We start from the raw sequence: 19,307 nt of genomic DNA, 5'->3' as shown, positions 1-19,307 counted from the left end.
CTATCCATACTTAATTCATGGTCCTAATGCAGGTCTTATAAAGGAACAGTGATCCCTCATCAGAACATGCAACAGTAATATAAAAGGAATATAATGAGCCTTATATATGTTGTCCAATAAAACATTTTAAATAATTTTATTTAAACAGTATCAACAAATTTGTGGGTGACAACACAAATGGCAAATAGTCAAATTGACTAGGAGACTCAGGCACTAGTCTGCGACAGAAATAAAAAAAATAGGGTTAGTCACAATTCGGAACTATACTTCTGCCCTTATGCACATAAGTATCAACATTACCTTAGGTTCGAAGTACAGGAGTCAGAGACGTTTCGATCCGGACAAAATCATAGGATCATCAGCAGGACATTTAAGGATACATGCCCAAATAAATTACTTAATGGTAAACAAAATTAACTGAAAGAGGAAAAAAGAGAGGGAAAAGAAAGAGTAAAGAAGAAAAGGAAGAAAAGGTTGTCAACCGGTGGACGGTAGGTAAGAACCTTATCCATCCGGACTGTGGGATGCATTAAGTGACCAGGACCAGGTGTACGTTTGTCCCATGCAGGTGTAGATATAGCCAGGAGAGTTCCACCATGGGCAAGAACTAATAATCTACCTGAGATTGAATTCAGTGTGAAGACCAAGGTAGGCGTTCGGGCCAGTAAGAAAGGCTGGCAGGTTCTGGTGGAGCTCTGAAGATCAAGTTCTTGTACTCTGATGTACATGGTGGAAGTCTCACTCTCTCTATTCTTCCTGTGAGGAAGGAGCATTCAATTTGAGGGCTGGTCCTTGAAGCCTTTATCATGTAGTCTTGTGATGAAGCTGGAGTGTGACATGGTGTTAGATGCCGTTAAGATGTCGAGTAGTATGAGGGCGGCATTTCTCCTTAGTCTAGTAAGATTCAGATCTCATCCATGGTGATGGTGAGTGTTGTCTCTGTGCTATGGTTCCTTCAAAAGAAGGAATGGGTGTGGTTAATGTGTGTGCCCAGGGCCTCTAAATCAAATGCTACTAGTGGGCCTGCAGCACTGATTCTGCCACCCACTTGAGTAGCACTGAAAAGGTAACTCAGACCTGCCACTGCAGTGTCTGCACGCATTTTTAAACTGCCATGTCGACCTGGCAAGTGCACCCACTTTCCAGGCCCTAACCTTCCCTTTTCTTACATTTAAGGCACCCCTATGGTAGGCCCAAGGTACCCCCACGGGCAGGGTGCAGTGTGTGTGTGAAAGGTAGGACATGTACTGGTGTTTGGGACATGTCCTGATAGTGAAATCCTGCCAATTTTGTTATTCACTATTGAAAGGCTATCTATCCCATAGGATAGAATGGGAGCTACTTTGTAACATCTTACAAGGATATCTTCTCTTTGGGACAAAATAGAGAAATAAAGTTTAGGCTCTCTGAACTCAGAATTTAATAACACATGTTTTAGTAAAGATGGTTTCTAAATTGTGTGTTTGAAAATGCCACTTTTAGAAAGTGGGCATTTTCTTGTTTAACCATTCTGTGTGCCTCTCTCTGTTTGTGGATTGACTGTCTGGTTTTGGAGGGGCAGGGGATGTCCATTTACTGTAGACAGCCACTGGGTGGGTTGAGGTGTTCCTGGCCCTTCCTGGATGACACAGAGCTGAGCTGAATGTGGCTTGGCTGCACTTAGAGTGTAGTGGGAGGAGATGTACTTGCACCCGAATAGGGTCTGTCTCCCTTGCACAATGCTGTCTCCACCCCCTGTGGTCATTGTTGCCCTAGTGCGGACAGAACTGGTTTGAACTTGACTCAGAAACTCTTGCACAAAGAAGAACAAAGACAAAATGGGGTATAAGTAGTGGACCTTAAACTCCAGAAATGTTGATCACTTCTGGACTCAAGAGGAACCTTTACCAAGGAGAAAAGCTGGAGATTTGTGAGGACGAGTACTGCCCCTTTGCTGTGTGCTGTGTGGGCTTGACCTGCAGTTGCTGCTTCTGCCAAGAAAATGACAAAGACTGGAACTTTGCTGTGAACCTGCTTGAAGAAGAATCTCCAAGGCTTCCTGTTCTGAAGTCTTAGGGACACAAAGACTTTACCCACAGCTCCCCTGAACTCTATTTCTGAGAGTTCTGACCTGCCAGGAGGTGCCTATTCCAGTTTTGGGCCTCTGGAGGTTCTTCCTGCTGTTGGGAGCTGGAAGAAACCTAAGAGAAGAAAGAAAACCTGTCTCTGACGCCGTCAGCGATGCTACTGTGACGCTGCAACCAGCATCGAGGCCAGGGCACCACTCATGAAGTGCATGACTCACCGCCCAGCCTACACTGCATCTCCAACGCCCTTCGACGCCCCTTTGACGCCTGCAGTTATTGGCTTGGCTTTCCCGATGCCTGGCTTGCACCGACTCTGTCACCACCAATGCCTACATCCTGTTATCACGGCACCGATAACAGCCGAGGGCGAGTCCTCGAACTCGCCGACTTCGCATCATCACGGGAACGGACGCCTCACCGCTTACGCAACTGACTTCCACTGTCCTGGATCTGACACGTTACCTCCTTGCGGTCATGACACCTCGCCTCCCCCCTGACAGCCAGAGAGCCAGCCTCGACCTCAGCACCAACGCCTCACCTCCACAATGCCGTGCATCATCATAGACTTCGTTTCCAAGGTACTGTTTGTTTGGGGGTCCGTGTGACTTTGTGCCTGACGCCACGCTCCTCGCAGTTGGCGCCGTACTTTGGATTTATCGCTGTCATGACGTTGCAATAGCCCCAGGTGGAACTATTTGTTTCCTACAAGCTGTATTTATGCAGTAACTGTTCTAAAGTCCTATCTTATTACCTGTATGTTGGATTTTTGACGTTTTGGTCTTGTTGAGTTTAGATAAAGATACTTCATTTTTCTAAACTTGTGTGGTGTCTATTTGTGGTGTTTTCACTGTATTATTATGTGTCTTGAGTACAAATTCTTTACAAATTGCCTTTGGGATAAGCCTGTCTGCTCGTGCCAAGCTACCAAGGGGGTGAGCAGGGGTTATCTAAAGTGTGTATCCCCTTTACCCTAACTAGAAGCAAGGGTCCCCATTTGGACAAAGGTACCTACCTTTGCCAACTAGAGACCCCCATTTCTATCATCAGTTTTGTGGTTGGGCCTCTATTTTCTCTCCCGCTTCTTGTTTTGTTCTGCAGTGTTATTGAATTTTGATGGGTGTGAGTGTGTCTGCACTGGTTCTTTAGAGTGTCAAGGAGCAATCAGGGATATACTGTATTGAAGGCCTCAGATAGATTGAGCAGGAAAAAGATGCACAAGTTGCATGAATCCAAGATATGAAGCACATTGTTGATAACAAGGAGAAGAGCTGATTCTGTGCTGCAACCTTGATTGAATTCATAATGGTCTGCCATCTGCACAGGAGGGGAAAACCCGTGGAGCAACTATAGAGTCTAAAAGACTCACAACCCTGCTCCATGCATGCAAGCACAGCAGATTGCAACACATAAGCTGTCACTCAAAATAATATTAGCCCCTCTTCCCCCTCTACCCTGCCCACACGTAATCAAGCCACATTTATGACATTTCCAGCAGTGAGTGACTCCGACCTCACCTCCCTTATGAGCCATATAAAATCTGGCTCCCCAGATGACTTCCTATCCGCTACAATTACTGCGTCTCTGAATCCTCTGCTCGGGCCCCACATTCAATCATTGATTAACCATTCCCTTAGTGTTAAATGGTAGCGGCAGTTTCAGTCGATAACCTTTCAAGTATTTGCCCGGCGGTAATCGCCTCTCATACCACTCGATAATTTACCAATAAAAGAGGCAGTCGCCGGAGACTGGAAGGCAGGAAACAAAGTTTTATTCCGTCGGAGCAGAACACATCAGATCAGACAGCAAGGTATCGTCACGAGGTGCTCTAACTGCATCTCTGAGACCTGGTCTCTTATACACTGGTTTATTGCTTTATTATACATAGTACATTCTTGAGATTCCCTTGATGTGCGGGGAAATATCCCCTGAAGCCCCGGCTCAGATCCGATCCCACACATGGTTACAGTAGAGGTTCCCACCCTACCCGCAGTGGGAGATGGCTATCGCGCAGCAGGGAATTCCGCTAATTCCCGGGGGTGTGGGCAACCGGCCGGGTCTCAGGGGGTAGGGGCTTTGATTCTACTGTAATCCCTTTGATGTGGGGTGTTTCCCTTACAGTAGGGGCAATAAACTGCATCCGCAGGGCTAGGTGATGGCCTGGGACCAGTTCAGACAATGGGGCGCAGAGGAAGGGGGTTATCAAAGGAGAGGCATGACCATGTATGGGTTGTCGGTCGGAAGTGGTTCCGTAGCAGGGTCGCGCAGAAGGAGAGGGTTTATGGCCTGTATGAGAGAGCGGGGGTGGCCGGCGCGCGGGGGATGCTCGCAGCGCTGGGGGAAAGCGCTGGCGATCAAGAGTGAGCGGGGAGAGAGAGTGGGGTGCCTAAAACGGCGGCCGTGCATTTGCTATGCGTGGCGCTGGGGAGAGGCAAGATGGCGCAGATAATGTTCAGTTTGCACGCTAAATTTCCACAGTCCTCCCTTTTAACATGTCTCGCCAGCTTGCCTAGTTTGGATCTATCCCCATAATACCCCGTACCTCCACCTCATTCAGAGCTTTCATCCGCTCAGTTTCAAAGTCCAAAGTCTTAGGGCAGATGCAGTTCATAAAAAGCGAACATAAAGGTGGCAGACACTGAATCCCCAAGCAACATCCACATAGTATCATGATTGGTATGAGGATAAATGAAAACAGCCTCCATCCCCAACCTTTAATAGCGTCCCAAAACCAACTCCCCAGTGACCATTCCTCTTGTTCTTGATGGACCTCTGTGGACAGTCTGTGGAGGTGTTCAATTGCTTTGTAGACTGAGGGTGAGTTATCCGGTACGTAGGTACAACAGCTGGACCCAATGATGCGGCATGCTCCTCCGCGGTCAGCCAGAACCACATCTAGAACAAGGCGGTTCTGGAGAGCCACCAGGCGGACGGCCTGAAGCTCAGCGGTGTTGTTGGCGAGGGCGCCAGCTGTAATGTTCATTGCTGTTTCGACTGCCTGGGTTAAGTGGCGGATGGCACGGCTGTTTGCCATCGGACCCCAGAGCGGAACAAGACCCTTTACTGCGTCCATGAACTGTGCTCTGGTGGAGTCGGTTTGTACAATGTCTTTGGCACGTTTCTGTCGGTGATGGTTTGCTGGAGCCACATACGTCGGAGGAAGGACAAAGGCGATGTAGCAGGTGCCTCCCCAACCTTTCGGGAGCCAGGTGTAGGCCTTAGTACCACACACGAAGTACATATTCGGGGAGGCAACAAAGGAAGGTGGGTCAACTGAGTCCAATGTTCGGGTGATGAGGCAGGAGCTGTGGCCCACCAGCTGTGCCCCCAGGCCTTCGAGGCATACAGATCCAGTGATGTTGATGACGGACAGGGCCACTGTTAGGGTGGCGGCTGTCCGTTTTCGGAGGTAAGAGAAGGTGGGTCTGGCTGCATTGTTGAACACTTGCATTTCAATTCGTTCTTTGGCGGGGATGTCCATGTGAAAGGAAGTGTTCGATCTCAGAGGGCAGAAGAGGGCGGAGGTTCTACCAGTTTTGTTCAGCCAGAACCCATGGTAGAAGTGTGACATGGTTCTGCCGGAAGTGGCATTGTCCTTGTAGCTCTCCTGCAGGAGGATCAGCCAGGCGAGGCTGGAACCATGGACGGAAAAAGGTGAAGGGATGAAGGGGATTGAGTGCCCAGTGGCATGGGGCAGCAATCCACAGATCCAGCAGTTAGTGGCGTTGGTGGCAAGATTGTGTTGGTGGAGTAACTGCACAAAAGAGTTATTCCAGAACTCCTTACGCCTTTCTCGGAGTTGGGGTGAAAGTGAGATCAGATGGTGTTCTTTCGTGGTGGTAGGTTGAACGGTAGTCAGCAATGTCTTATGAGCGGGTGTGCTCTCCTCCATGATCCAGAAGGTAACCACGAGGAGAAGGCAAAAGAGAAGGGAAATGAAAAGTGCTATTGTCTTAAAGCTGTGCATTCGGTCAGTCTTTGGGTTTTTGAAGTGGATCTTCGGACGTCCGGTTGCTTCCATCATCTTCATGTCGGGCGCTTCCATCACCTTCAAGAGACTCGGTAGCGGGCAGAACCACAGACTTTGTTTTAGTTTCTCTCCTGGTGGCCTTTGAGGTGACTAGGCTACCGTTCTGAGATTTCCACTTAGCCTGTGGTCTGCTTAGCCGAAGTTCTCTCCTTTCGTCGCAAGTTATACCCTTCTTTGGATGGCACAGTGGGATCGGGATATTCAATCAACTCAAGTGTCTCTGTATCCGGGCAGCGGCTCAGGGATGGTCGGTCTTTGTCCAGAAGTTCCTCTTGGGCGGTGATGTTGTCCGTGGTTGTCAGGGTCGGTGATACCTTCTTGCAGTGGTGTGCATGCAGCCAATTGCGTTTCCCCTCCACTCGAAGAGCTGTTCGGGTGGTGATCAGGACTTGCAGGGGGCCCGTCCACCGGGGCTCCAGACTCTTGGTGCGCTGGAAGTTACGCACTAAGACGAAGTCACCGGGTTGGATGTCGTGTCCCGGGCCCCTGGAAACATCGGGAATGGCGTGCAGCACCTGCTGATGGATAACAGACAACGTCTTAGTTAGGTTATACAAATAGTCAGACATGAGGACGTCCGGGACGTCGTGGATGGATGATGGTTTTGGTGCAGTCCAAAGGTTCATGGGCCGCCCAAAGACGACCTCGTAGGGGGTTAAGTGGTGTTTGGTGGGGGTGGAACGCATTGATAGCAATGCTAGTGGGAGAGCGTCTGGCCATCTTAGTCCTGTGGTGGCGACTATTTTTGCTATCTTAAGCTTCAATGTGGCATTGTGTCGCTCAACCAGGCCTGCAGATTGGGGATGGAAGACCGCATGGAACTTCTGTTTTACACCCAACCCTTTTAAGATGAGTTGGATAACTTCGGCTACGAAGTGGGGGCCATTGTCGCTCCACAAAATTCGACAAAGGCCGTATCGGGGGAAGAATTCCTTCAGTAGTACTTTTGCAGTAGTCATAGCGGTGTTGTCATGGGTCGGGTAGGCTTCCACCCACTTGCTGAAGGCACACACAACGACAAGCACATACTTTAAACCTTGGCACCTTTCTAGCTGGACATAGTCCATTTGTAGGACTTCAAAGGGGTGATTGGGGACCCCAAACCCTCCCCGGGGTACAGCAGTTCCTTTCCCAGGGTTGTGTTGGAGGCATACTAGGCATTGTTGGACCAGACGTTTGGCTGAGTCTGGTATTCTGTCGTTGTGCCAGACTTTGGAGATGAGTTCGATCATGGGGGCAGACCCTATGTGTGCGGGGGAGTGTGCCATGGTCAGCATGGGGATCAAGTATGAGTCGGGTAGCAACCATTTGTTCGAGTCTTTAGTTCGCCAACAACCGTCATCGTCCTTCAATCCTACCCGGGCCCATTCAGTTAATTCGTGTGGTGTGCTGGCTAGTTGGATATCCCTAATCGTTTCCCTAGCATCCTTCCATTTCTCAGTTTGTGACCTGGTCACGTACATGCGGGTCGTGGACCTATTCTCGGCTGTGGTTCGGGCAGTAATGTCAGCTAGTGCATTTCCCTGACCTATAATGTCTGTCACCTTCTTGTGTGCCTGGCATTTGATCACAGCTATCCGTGTGGGGAGGAGGACTGCTTCGGTCAGGGCAGAGACTAGATCTCCATGCAGGATGGGTGTGCCATGAGAAGTCAAGAATCCCCTCTCTTTCCATAAGAGCCCGAAGTGGTGAACTACCCCAAAGGCGTACTGACTGTCTGTGTAAATGTTTGCGGTTGTCCCTGCTGCCAGGATGCAGGCTCGTGTGAGGGCAATTAGTTCAGCCGCCTGTGCGGATCGCTGTGTGATGCGGGCTGTCTCAACAACTGTTCGAGCTGTGGTGACTGCATAGGCAGCTGAGGTGGTGCCATCAGGGAGCTTGATGCATGAGCCATCCACCCACAGTTCTCCGTCAGGGTCCGGGAAGGCAGTATCCCGGAGGTCAACCCTACTCTTGGTTTGTTCGTCGGTGAGGGTCACGCAGTCATGTATAGGGGATGCATTGGGGTCAGCGTCAGGGAGAGGTAGTAGAGTAGCTGGATTCAGAGTGGTGCATCGTTTCAATGTGATATGGGGTGCAAGCAGAGTCAGTTCATACCCAGTCAGTCGTGCGCTAGTCAGGTGTTGAGTCTTGGTTTGGTTCAGGAGGGTATCAACAGAATGGGGTACCAATACTGTGAGGGGGTTCGAGAGTACGATCCCCTCACTTTGTCGGATAGAGACAGCAGCGGCGGCTACTGCTCGAAGGCAGGCGGGCAAGGCTCTGGCTACGGGGTCGAGAGTGGCAGAGAAGCAGGCACAAGGGCGTTGCTTAGGGCCTATGGACTGGGTTAGGACAGACAACGCACATCCCTCCCTTTCGTGGGTGTCCTTGCAATGGGTAGGATAGGGCTGTTGCAAACATTACTGACTACTTCTTCTACCACTCCTGCCTCGACCAGGGACTCGATGATTTCCACCAATGCCTTCTCGCCTTCGGGTGATATCCGATACTGTGGAAGCTTTGGGAGCACTGCGTCCGGTCGGACGGTTATGTGTACCGGGTCGATAACCATGCGCCCTACATCTGAGTCGGTTTTAGCCCATAGATGTGAAGGTAATGTGTCGAGTAGGGACATATCAGCATTGGTTATAGAGAGCATACGCCGTGTGTGACAGGGTCTGGACAGATCTGGGTTATCGTGCAGGATGACTCGAACTCCGTCTGGGGAGCATCTGATGGTGGCTCGAAAATGCTTTAGCAAATCAAGTCCCATAATAGCATCGGGGGTGTTGGAGGAGAGCAGAAAGGTCGTGTCAGTGGTGTTATCTTCTAAGTCAAAGGAGATTGGTGCTGATAAGGGGTTAGTGGAGGGCGTTCCGTCAAAGCCTATTGAGGTTACGTGTGAGCCAGACAAGGGTGCCCTAGGAATCAGTCGTTTAGATAACGCACTACGTGTCGCCCCAGTATCTACCAGGAATGGAGATTTTGTGCCCAAGACCTTAGCGGTGACGTAAGGACCTTGCTGGTCAACACGGAGTTCGACTGGATCCCTCCCTTGCCCCTGGCGGTCCTATGCAAAGTCATGAGTGCTCTCATAGTCGGACTGCTGACACTGGTTTTGGCGGGGGCGATCAAAGGTGTTTGGTCTGCCTGGCCTGTCGTTGATGGTGTTGTTCGTGTGCCCTCGTCCCTGTCCTCTGTTTCTGGGGTCATATGTTGTGTCTCTGGGGTCCCTATTCTTGTTCATTTCCAGAAGGACCGGGCACTGGGATTTCCAGTGTCCAAACCCTCTACAGAACGCGCATTGATTCCCATCCAAGTCTCTCCGTCCGTTGTAGGGTGCAGGTGTATGGTCTCTAGGGGGTAGCTTTCTAGGGGCGGTTGGTTGGTAATTCTCTTTCGGGGGTTCCCTTCCTATGGTCACCCCTTGCAACTGTGCTATCATTACTCTCTCCTTCAGTTCCTTTTTCTTCTTCTCTGATGCTCTATCGTTCTCGTTTTTCTGATTTTCGTAGTATTGGGCCATCTGGAGAATCGCTGCGGGTTTGGAGGCTGCCCAACTACTCCCGCTGGTCTGTAGCTTCTGGGAAACTTCCTGTGACAGACCCTTTACATAATTCTGGACAAAGAGGTGGTGTCCGGTTGCGGTGGTCATGTCTTGGCCACTGTAATCGGAAAACACAGTCTCGAATCGGGAGAAGTATTCAGACACATCTTCCTGGGGTTTCTGGCGGCAAGCCGTCACTATCGACCAGTCTACCTTTCTTTCTGGGATTAGAGTCTTCAGCTTCTGTACAATCTTGTCTGGGAGCTCTAAGATGGCTTTCGGGGGTTTCTGTCCTGGCTCTCGCTGTTTATCTATGGTATCGAGTTGTACCCAGGTATATCCGAACGGCTCAGCGTGGTCAACTTTCCGGATTTGTTTCCACACATCAGCCGGCAGACATAGCCCAAAGAACAAGTCGATATCTGCTAACGTCATTATCGTTGAGCCTAAGGCTGTACCCAATTCCGTGTAGAAGGCAGTCGGGTTCTTTCTTAAGTCGGGTAGAGTCTTTCTAAAAGTCAAAATATCTTGCCGGTCCCACGGCTGGTAGACCCAGTTATATACAACCCTTCCCTTCGCATCTTGGTGGTTGATGTCGTCGTGTGTTCCCTGACCCCGTGGGGGGACCCAGTAGGGGGCAGCCTCTTTAATGGGCATCATGGCATCGGCCCTTCCTCCCTGGGGCTTAGTTGCTATGGGGGTTTCTCTTTTGGTGGTCTGTCCATGTTCTTTAAGGTGTCGGTAGACCTCGAGTGTACGAGTGAAGAGGTTCGTTACATCGCCCTCTCCTTCTTCCCCAATGTCTACCTTCCTATATAGGGCCGCTAAGCCTTCGGGACCTTTATCGTGGTATCTGTCCTCATATGCATTCAGGGCGTGATAACAGAGCCGTACGACGAAGTGTCGTCTGCGGCTGTCGGCATACGAGCTATACACGTCTGTTATATACTCCTCACTTTCTTTTCGCTCCACCAGCGTCCCTACTATCCTATCGATTCCTGCTCGTTCATCCTTAGTTAATCGATTCATTCTGGTGGACTCTTTCGTTCCCATCTCATGGTCGTCTAGCGTTGTAGTCGACATTGGGTTCAGTACAAGAGGCTCAGCCGGCGCGGAGGCCGTGAGGGCCGAGGCCCCTGTACTGCTTTTGCTCGTGTTCGGGGGTTGTGGGTGTTGCACTACTGATTGGGAGGGTGCATACGGAGGGGGCATGTAAATGATCGGGGGACCTAACAGTAATTCGTCATTCGTTCGCTGCTTGGAGGACAACTCAGGGTAGAGCAAAGAAGGGGTCCTAACAGCGTACTGGCCTGAGGTTTCGGGCTCCTGTCTTAGTTTAGTTTCCCTTCTCTCCTTTATGTCTTCTTCTAACTTTCTAGCGGCAAGGTGAGCTGCCTTTCGTAATTCCTTTTCTGCTTTTACTTCTTCCCTCTTTTTCCGTTGCGTCGCTTCTTTGCGCCACATGCCAATACTGTCAAGCATAGTAGGCGTCGTCTTATTGCTACGCAGAGCTACTTCTAGCGCTTCTATCTTGTGGTCGTCGAAGGATCCCATCAGTGGCCACTGACTTTCGGGGTCCTTCTTGGTATATTTATGCCACAGCTTGCTATAAGCTACGGCGACTAGTCCATATTTAGTGAACATGTCCTTATTAGGGGTGCCTTCCAGTGGAGCCGGGTGGTTCACCTCTAATAAGCGGTCCGGGCAGAACCAACTACCAATCAGTGGGGAGAAGATAGGCATGACGGGTTTCAACGGGGACAAAAGTCAGCACTACCTATCTTTTCACTGCTTGCAAAGACTAGACAGAATATCTCTATTCTTCGTTATTTGTAAGCAGAGAATACCTCCAAAGAACCAATATCGAACAACTAGTGTTCGGACAATCAATCAATCAATCAATGGGGAGATAAAGATAGGCACGACGGGTTTCAACGGGGACAAAAGTCTGCGTTACCTACCCTTCACTATTTGCAAAGACTAGACAGAATATTCCTATTCTACGTTATTTGCAAACAGAGAATATCTCAAAAAGCACTATTCTTCAAAACAATCAATGTTCGGACAATCAATCAATGGGGAGATAAAGATAGGCACGACGGGTTTCAACGGGGACAAAAGTCTGCGTTACCTACCCTTCACTATCTGCAAAGGGAGAGAGAGAGTATTTCTACTCCTCCCCGTTTGTAGACAGCGAATATCTCAAAGAGAACAATCAATGAGCAATACTAGTATTCAAACAATCAATCAATTATTTCGCACTTTTGTCGTATTTCACGACCTTACCCGGACCGCGTGGACAGTTTCTCGTCTTCCGCCTCCAGCGCCCGATCGTCCTCTACTCTCCGTATTTGCCGCGGCACTCCTGATGGTTCCCAGTCAGGACCGTAGATCACTCGAGAGAGGTCTGCTCGGAACCAGTGAAGTTCGGATGATCGGCTGCCAGACGAGGGTCTATTGGGCAGGAGCTCTCCCGATCGTTGCAGTCGTTCACTCTGTCGTCGGGACCTCTCCCACTGGATCCACGTGTCGCTGATGGGCCCCACGTTTGGGACGCCAATTGTTAAATGGTAGCGGCAGTTTCAGTCGATAACCTTTCAAGTATTTGCCCGGCGGTAATCGCCTCTCATACCACTCGATAATTTACCAATAAAAGAGGCAGGCGCCGGAGACTGGAAGGCAGGAAACAAAGTTTTATTCCGTCGGAGCAGAACACATCAGATCAGACAGCAAGGTATCGTCACGAGGTGCTCTAACTGCATCTCTGAGACCTGGTCTCTTATACACTGGTTTATTGCTTTATTATACATAGTACATTCTTGAGATTCCCTTGATGTGCGGGGAAATATCCCCTGAAGCCCCGGCTCAGATCCGATCCCACACATGGTTACAGTAGAGGTTCCCACCCTACCCGCAGTGGGAGATGGCTATCGCGCAGCAGGGAATTCCGCTAATTCCCGGGGGTGTGGGCAACCGGCCGGGTCTCAGGGGGTAGGGGCTTTGATTCTACTGTAATCCCTTTGATGTGGGGTGTTTCCCTTACAGTAGGGGCAATAAACTGCATCCGCAGGGCTAGGTGATGGCCTGGGACCAGTTCAGACAATGGGGCGCAGAGGAAGGGGGTTATCAAAGGAGAGGCATGACCATGTATGGGTTGTCGGTCGGAAGTGGTTCCGTAGCAGGGTCGCGCAGAAGGAGAGGGTTTATGGCCTGTATGAGAGAGCGGGGGTGGCCGGCGCGCGGGGGATGCTCGCAGCGCTGGGGGAAAGCGCTGGCGATCGAGAGTGAGCGGGGAGAGAGAGTGGGGTGCCTAAAACGGCGGCCGTGCATTTGCTATGCGTGGCGCTGGGGAGAGGCAAGATGGCGCAGATAATGTTCAGTTTGCACGCTAAATTTCCACATTAGGACAGGATCTGTACCCACGGAATGGAAAAAAGCAGTAGTGAATCCTATTCGAAAGAATGCTGCGATTCCATGGACCGACCTTTCCAATCTCCGACCCATCTCCCTCTTACCCTTTCTCGGCAAGATGACTGAGAGACACGTAAACATTCATTTGTCTAAATACATCGAGGAAACGGAGGGCCTAGACTTCTCTCAATCTGGATTCAGGCCCAATCACAGCACTGAATCTGCCCTCCTCTCAGTGACTGACAACATCAAAATGTCACTGGATGGAGGTAATTCAATGATTCTAGTGCTGTTAGATTTATCCGCGGCCTTCGACACTGTGTCTCACGAGATACTCCTTGATCGTCTAAGGGAAAGAGGTATAGAGGGTGTGGCTCTCTCCTGGCTGGAAAGCTTTCTTTCAGAACGCCAACAAGAGGTTAGACTGGGCTCCCACCATTCTATCTCAAGGAAGCTCACCAAGGGAGTACCACAAGGCTCATGTCTAAGCCCCACACTGTTTAATGTGTATGTAGCCCCCTTGGCGGATATCGTAAGATCTTATGGATTCACTCCTGTTTCGTATGCTGATGACACTCAGCTTCTGTTCCCCTTTAAAAACCTGACGCCCGCAATCCAAAAATCTTTTGCGGACGGAATGAGGGCAATATCCCACTGGATGGCCGTTAATCGCCTACAGTGTAATGTTGGGAAGACAGAGGTAATGCTGTTTGGGGATGCCACACTCTTGTGGTCTCCGGAATGGTGGCCCCTGGATCTAGGACCTACCCCAACTCCTAAACAGACTGTTAAAAATCTTGGTGTGCGTCTAGACAAATCCCTTCTGTTTAAAGAGCACACAAATCAAGTAGCAGGCTTTTGCTTTCAGACCATTGGGCTGCTCCGGCGAGTCTTCCCATTTCTATCAGACTCCTATAGGAAGACTCTTGTCCAAGCCTTGATTATAAGTAGACTTGACTATTGTAACGGCTTGCTGGTCGCGGCTAATGAAGAACAGCTTCAAAGACTACAAGTAGTCCAGAACACGGCTGCGAGACTAGTTCTCAACGCCCAGCCTAGATCGCCGTCAATCCCCCTTCTGGCAAAACTTCACTGGCTACCAATCAAACAGTGGGTAAAATTTAAAATCTGCTGTATTATCCACAATTGTTTGTTCTGCCATGGACCAAAATACTTAAAAGAACTTTTCAAACCTTACACGCCTAGTCGTACCCTGCGCTCCAGCAGTCAGCAACAACTTATAGTTCCTAGGATAAAAAAAGCTAGGCAGGGAGGACGTGCCTTGTCCTCCAAAGGACCAATCATTTGGAACTCATTGCCCCCTGCTCTCAAAAACGTTACTAATCTTCTAATCTTTAAAAAATCCTTGAAAACGTTCCTATTTGCCGGCTGTTAGGCTCTTGTTGGTACTCTCCCTGCATTAGACAAGATCTGGGCTCTTTGGTAACCATAAGCACGGAGATACCCCTTCGGGGGTCGAGTTCCTGCGCTATATAAGAATATAAATAAATAAATAAGCTGAAAGTAAGCCAATAGATATTGCTTCTTTAATGTGCCAACACGTGTAAATACAGGAATGCACAAATGCCATTTACATGCACATATTCTGTTTATTGTATTAAAACCTTCACTATTGGCTTTGCCAATGCCGGACAAAAGGAACAAAAAGGGATTACTTTGCTTGGAAGGCATATAGGCAATAAGGAATTAAACTGTGACAAACAAGGTGATGGTTGAATCTACTTTCCAGATGTAAAATAGTAACACACGCATTGCAATCAAAGCGCGTTGTGGAAACAAAATGAAAAACCAAACAGCTAATAGCATGAGGTGAGTGAGTAATACTCCTCTGGGTGGAGTCAAAGTCTCCTGAATGTATATTTTAAAGAATGATTAACAATAGGTCTACAGACGGCTGCACTATCATGGAACACCTATAAAACAAAGAAAGACAAGCTGAAGAATAAGCAAAGCACTCAGCACTAACAATGTGCAATCAGTTTAAATAAAAGAAACACTGCCTAGATCAGTAAAGTGCTATGGACAAGAAAATGGGTTATTGGTTGAGGGGGTGGAAGCCCCACTCAAAGCAACAACCACAATCCTTGTCAGGGTGAACTACAAAAGTCGCTAAATTAACCTGGGCTTAACACTCTGGTAGCTTGCACATAGCAGTCAGGCTTAACGTAGAGGCAATCTGTGAAGTAATTAATTTATGCAGCACAGAAGCAGTAATAAAGTGAAAACACAATACAAGATAATTCCAAACTAAAAATATAGTACATTGCATTAAATAAAATGAAACCACAATGACAAAGTTCCAAGATATTGAATTTTAAAGGCTTCCATAAAAAATAGTGCCAAGAAGCACAAACTGCCAACTGAGGGTATCTGCTTGCACTGGACTGGGAAAAAGTCACATGGTCAGGCCAACAGTGATGGAATGCAGGCCGGGCACAGGAGCAATTTTGTCTCACTAGGAGATATACCTTGTTTCCTTGGTGCAAGGTCTGCATGATGTGGTTTTGCGAGGCTATGGGTTGCTCGACGTTGGTTCCAATGAGGCTTCAATCTGTGCAGGGAGGCTTTGCATCACTCCATGTCAGTTCCGTTGATGCTTGAAGCTGTGTGTTAAGTCTTTGTTGTGCTTTGTGGCGCTCTATGTCAGTTCCGATTAAGCTCTCAGCTGTGCGGCGAAGCTTTGCATTGCTTAGCATCAGTTGCGATGAAGCTGTCAGCTGTGCAGTGAGGCTTTGTGGGGTTTTACGTTGCTTAACATTTGTTCCAATGAAGCTCTCATCTGTGCAGTCAGGCTCTATTGGGCTTCACGTTGGATTTGATGGAACCCACAGTTAGGCAGAGAATAGTACACTCTGATGCCAGCCAAGATTCCAGGGCCTGGAGGGCAACACTTGGGGATCAGATACTCAATCCAGGCAGAGGCCAACATCATGGCTATCTCAGGTCCAGTTGCTGGTCTGGGCAGGTACACTGCAGCAGGTCAGCTGGGCCATTGCAGGAAGGCCTCTGAAATAGTTGTGTCCCTGTAGAACACCCATTAGTTGAGCCAGCTCACCCTTGGAGTCAATCAGGTTTAGGGATGAAGGTAAGCAGTTCCAGTCTTCCTACTCAGACAGCAAGGCAGAACTCAAGCAGAAGTACAGGCCTCTGGCAGTAAGGAATTCTTTCTTCTGTAACTTCTGCAGGTCCAGGACTGTTTTGATGAGTGGCTCTGGAGGTTAAGATTCATCAAATACACACACTGTAGAAGCTATTCTGAAGTCATGGTGACTTACATACTGCAACCGTGTCCCTACGAGCACTAAATAGATTGAGTGCTGGGCATCTCAAAAAATGTTAAGGACTCACACCCACCAAGTGTCATGCTTCATCATAGGCAGTCCTCGCTCTCGAAAAACCCGGGTTGATAGAGAGAGGGCCTACACCGGAAAACAGGGAGGCACTTCTAAATATATAAGTGGGGGCCCGTGCAGAAAGTGATCTAAAATCCATTGTATTACACCAAATATATTTAATCATAGGGTATTACTTGGTATTAAAAACTGGAATGTGGGGATTAGGGGAACTATTCCCCATCACCACTCTTATTGTCAACATGTTTCTGTCGTTGGCTCGAATGAAACCGCAGCATTCATCAGGATGAGACTCAGGTCCTATCTTGCCAAATTTGTTTCAGATATTGCCACTATGTTAGGGTGACCTATGTCGACCTCTAACCTAAAAATTAGTGTTCTCAGCTACTCCAATGTAGGGTTCTAAATGCCCATTGGGAGAAGAGTATAGGGACCCCTGTAGTTACACTTGCCATCGTCAGGGAGGAGGAGTGGATATCCGTAGGTGTACTGCGAGGGACGCACCTTGACCTCAATCTATTTAGTGCTTGTAGGGACACGGTACAGTATGTAAGTGACCATTACTTCAGGGTAGCTTCTACAGTGTGTGTATTTTGTAGGTTTGGAGGCCAGCTCACCTTGAAGACGCCATAGCCTCTAGTTCCTCCCTTGGATAGTGCTAAGGGTTCTGTGTTTGTGTGGTTCAATATTTATACCTGGTGTGTGTCTTTGTGTTGGGCTGTTCCCTGTTATACACGAACATTTAATTCTGGAAAGTTTTTCTTCTTCCCCTGTCAAGGCTCCAAACTGTCTGGGACAACAAAAGACAGGACAGGCCTGGTGTCAGACTACTTTCTGTGTGCAAAATGCAAAGCCCTTTCATATGTAAGTGGGCTTGGATTCAGACCCTCCTACTCCTCCTGCCAGGATGGCTCTTACTGTCCACACCTAAGACCCTATTATGTCAATGTCTGGACGCAATTCTCAAACCCTAATTACAGAGTCATTCACAGTCATGTGACCCAGGACACTGGCAGCAGGCACAAATGGATAGGGCAAGTAAATGGCAAATTTCTAAAATGGCATTTTCAGAATTGTGACATACAATATGACTTTACCATTAAAAAGGATTTTAAATTACAATTCATTTCAGTGTGAACAGCATATCTCTATCTGCCCGCAATCCAATGTTATCCCTTAATAAGTGTAAAAAATTAACCCAGCTTTAGTCAATAGAAAAGATAGGCCTTACAACAGTGAAAGATGGCTCTCGGTGTTTTTCACTGCTAGGACATGTAAAACGTAACCCTCATGTGCTACTTTTTAAATACATGGACCCTGTTCTATGAGCCTTTAGGACCTACCCTAGAGTGACTTATATGTATTAAAAAGGAAGGTTTAGGTCTGGAAAAAGGTTTCTTTTGCCAGGTAGAAATATCAGTTTAAAATTGCATTACAGGCTGCAATGGCAGGCCTAAGACGTTACAAAATGCTACTTTAGTGGGAGGCCCAATGAGTTAGGCAGACCCACTAGTAGCACTTAATTTAGAGGCCATGGGTACATGTAGTACCGTATACTAGACACTTTAAAGTAAATTAAATGTGCCAATCAGTTGTAGTTCAATTTTACCTTGTTTTTGGGAACGAGCATAAGCACATTAGCAGGAAAAAGTGCACACAGTCTTAATGCCAACAAAAACGGGGTCAGCAACAGAGGAAAAATCTGGGGAAGACCCTGAAAAAGGGCCAGGACCAGCAACAAGGTGCAATGTTGGCTGTGGTGAAGGGCTTTGTTTAATGTCTCAATAGTTCATTGGATGTTTTTTGTCACAGGCTTTTTGTTCAGATTAACTACTGTTTGAATGTCAAAAAATAGAAACATATTAGAAGCCTCTGTTCTTGCTAAACAATCTGTGATTTCATTTTTCATTTTTAGCCTTGGTGCCAAAAAATAGAAAAATTATATTTCAGTGCCATTTCCAAATGAATATTAAAAAAATGAATTTCATCCAATGTTTCCAGTTTTTTACATCCTAATTTTGTGTACAGAAGTAGTTCTGGAAAGTTAAAAACATTTCATGGTACACTCCTTTCTAGACCTAATAGCTACAGCACATTCTAAACCTCTGAAATGCAATGACATCTTTATAGTTGGAGCTCCTTAAGGGAAACAGAGAGAGACCCTGATTTAAAGTATAGCAGTCTTTACTCTGTCCTTGAGGGTTGTGGGGGACATTATGGCCGGCACCCTGATGAACATAACACTGCCTTATGTAGAGAGCAGCACTCACCCAGCAGTGATCTCTGTGCCCTTGGAGGAACCACTGTTACAGCGGTTCATCTGAAGGCTTTACAAGTTTGGTGGGCGGCTACCACCAAACATTTTTGTTATTCTGAAACAAACTCCCAAAACGGGAGTTTGTTTCTAAAAAACATAGGGGCATATCAGCAACACCCGACGATAATTATTGCTCAGCGCTCTTAGCGTGAGGATAGTTATCGCCGGGTAACGTGGATTTTTATCGCTGAGATAGCGTGCTATTAGCAACGCTTATCTCCTCAGCGATAAAAATCCTCATGCTAACTGCCTAACATGAGATTATCGCTGGAAACCCAGCGATAATCTCACATAGTGTGGCGTTAGCTTGCTGATAGGGACTCACAAACTTAGCCATGATATCCACCTTCCATAGGATATCATGGCTAAGTCAGCAGGCGTAAGGAAAGTAGCGATAACAGGGGTTATCGCTACTTTTCCTGCCGCTATGCTTCATAGCGTGGGGCTTGATGATAGGAGAAATGTCGCTTAGCGACATTTCTCCTGTCATGTTAGGTCAGGAACGCCCACTTTGCATCTCATTAGAGATGCAAAGCTGGGCATTAGGAATCCCCACGCTAAAGCAAGGTTTCACGCATTAGCG

The 19,307-nt window shown here is 48.1% G+C and overlaps 1 protein-coding gene across 3 annotated transcripts in view; it reads left to right on the top strand.

The window, feature by feature from the left end:
* FLT3 (fms related receptor tyrosine kinase 3) overlaps positions 1 to 19,307 on the top strand; it is a 581,742-nt gene that overhangs the window by 541,560 nt on the left and 20,875 nt on the right. The gene's annotated exons all lie outside the window — the stretch shown is intronic.

This window comes from Triturus cristatus, chromosome 8, assembly GCF_964204655.1.
Source record: "Triturus cristatus chromosome 8, aTriCri1.1, whole genome shotgun sequence".
NCBI lineage: Eukaryota > Metazoa > Chordata > Amphibia > Caudata > Salamandridae > Triturus > Triturus cristatus.
Note: the sequence above shows the minus strand (reverse complement) of the source record. Positions and strands in the feature narration are given on the sequence as shown.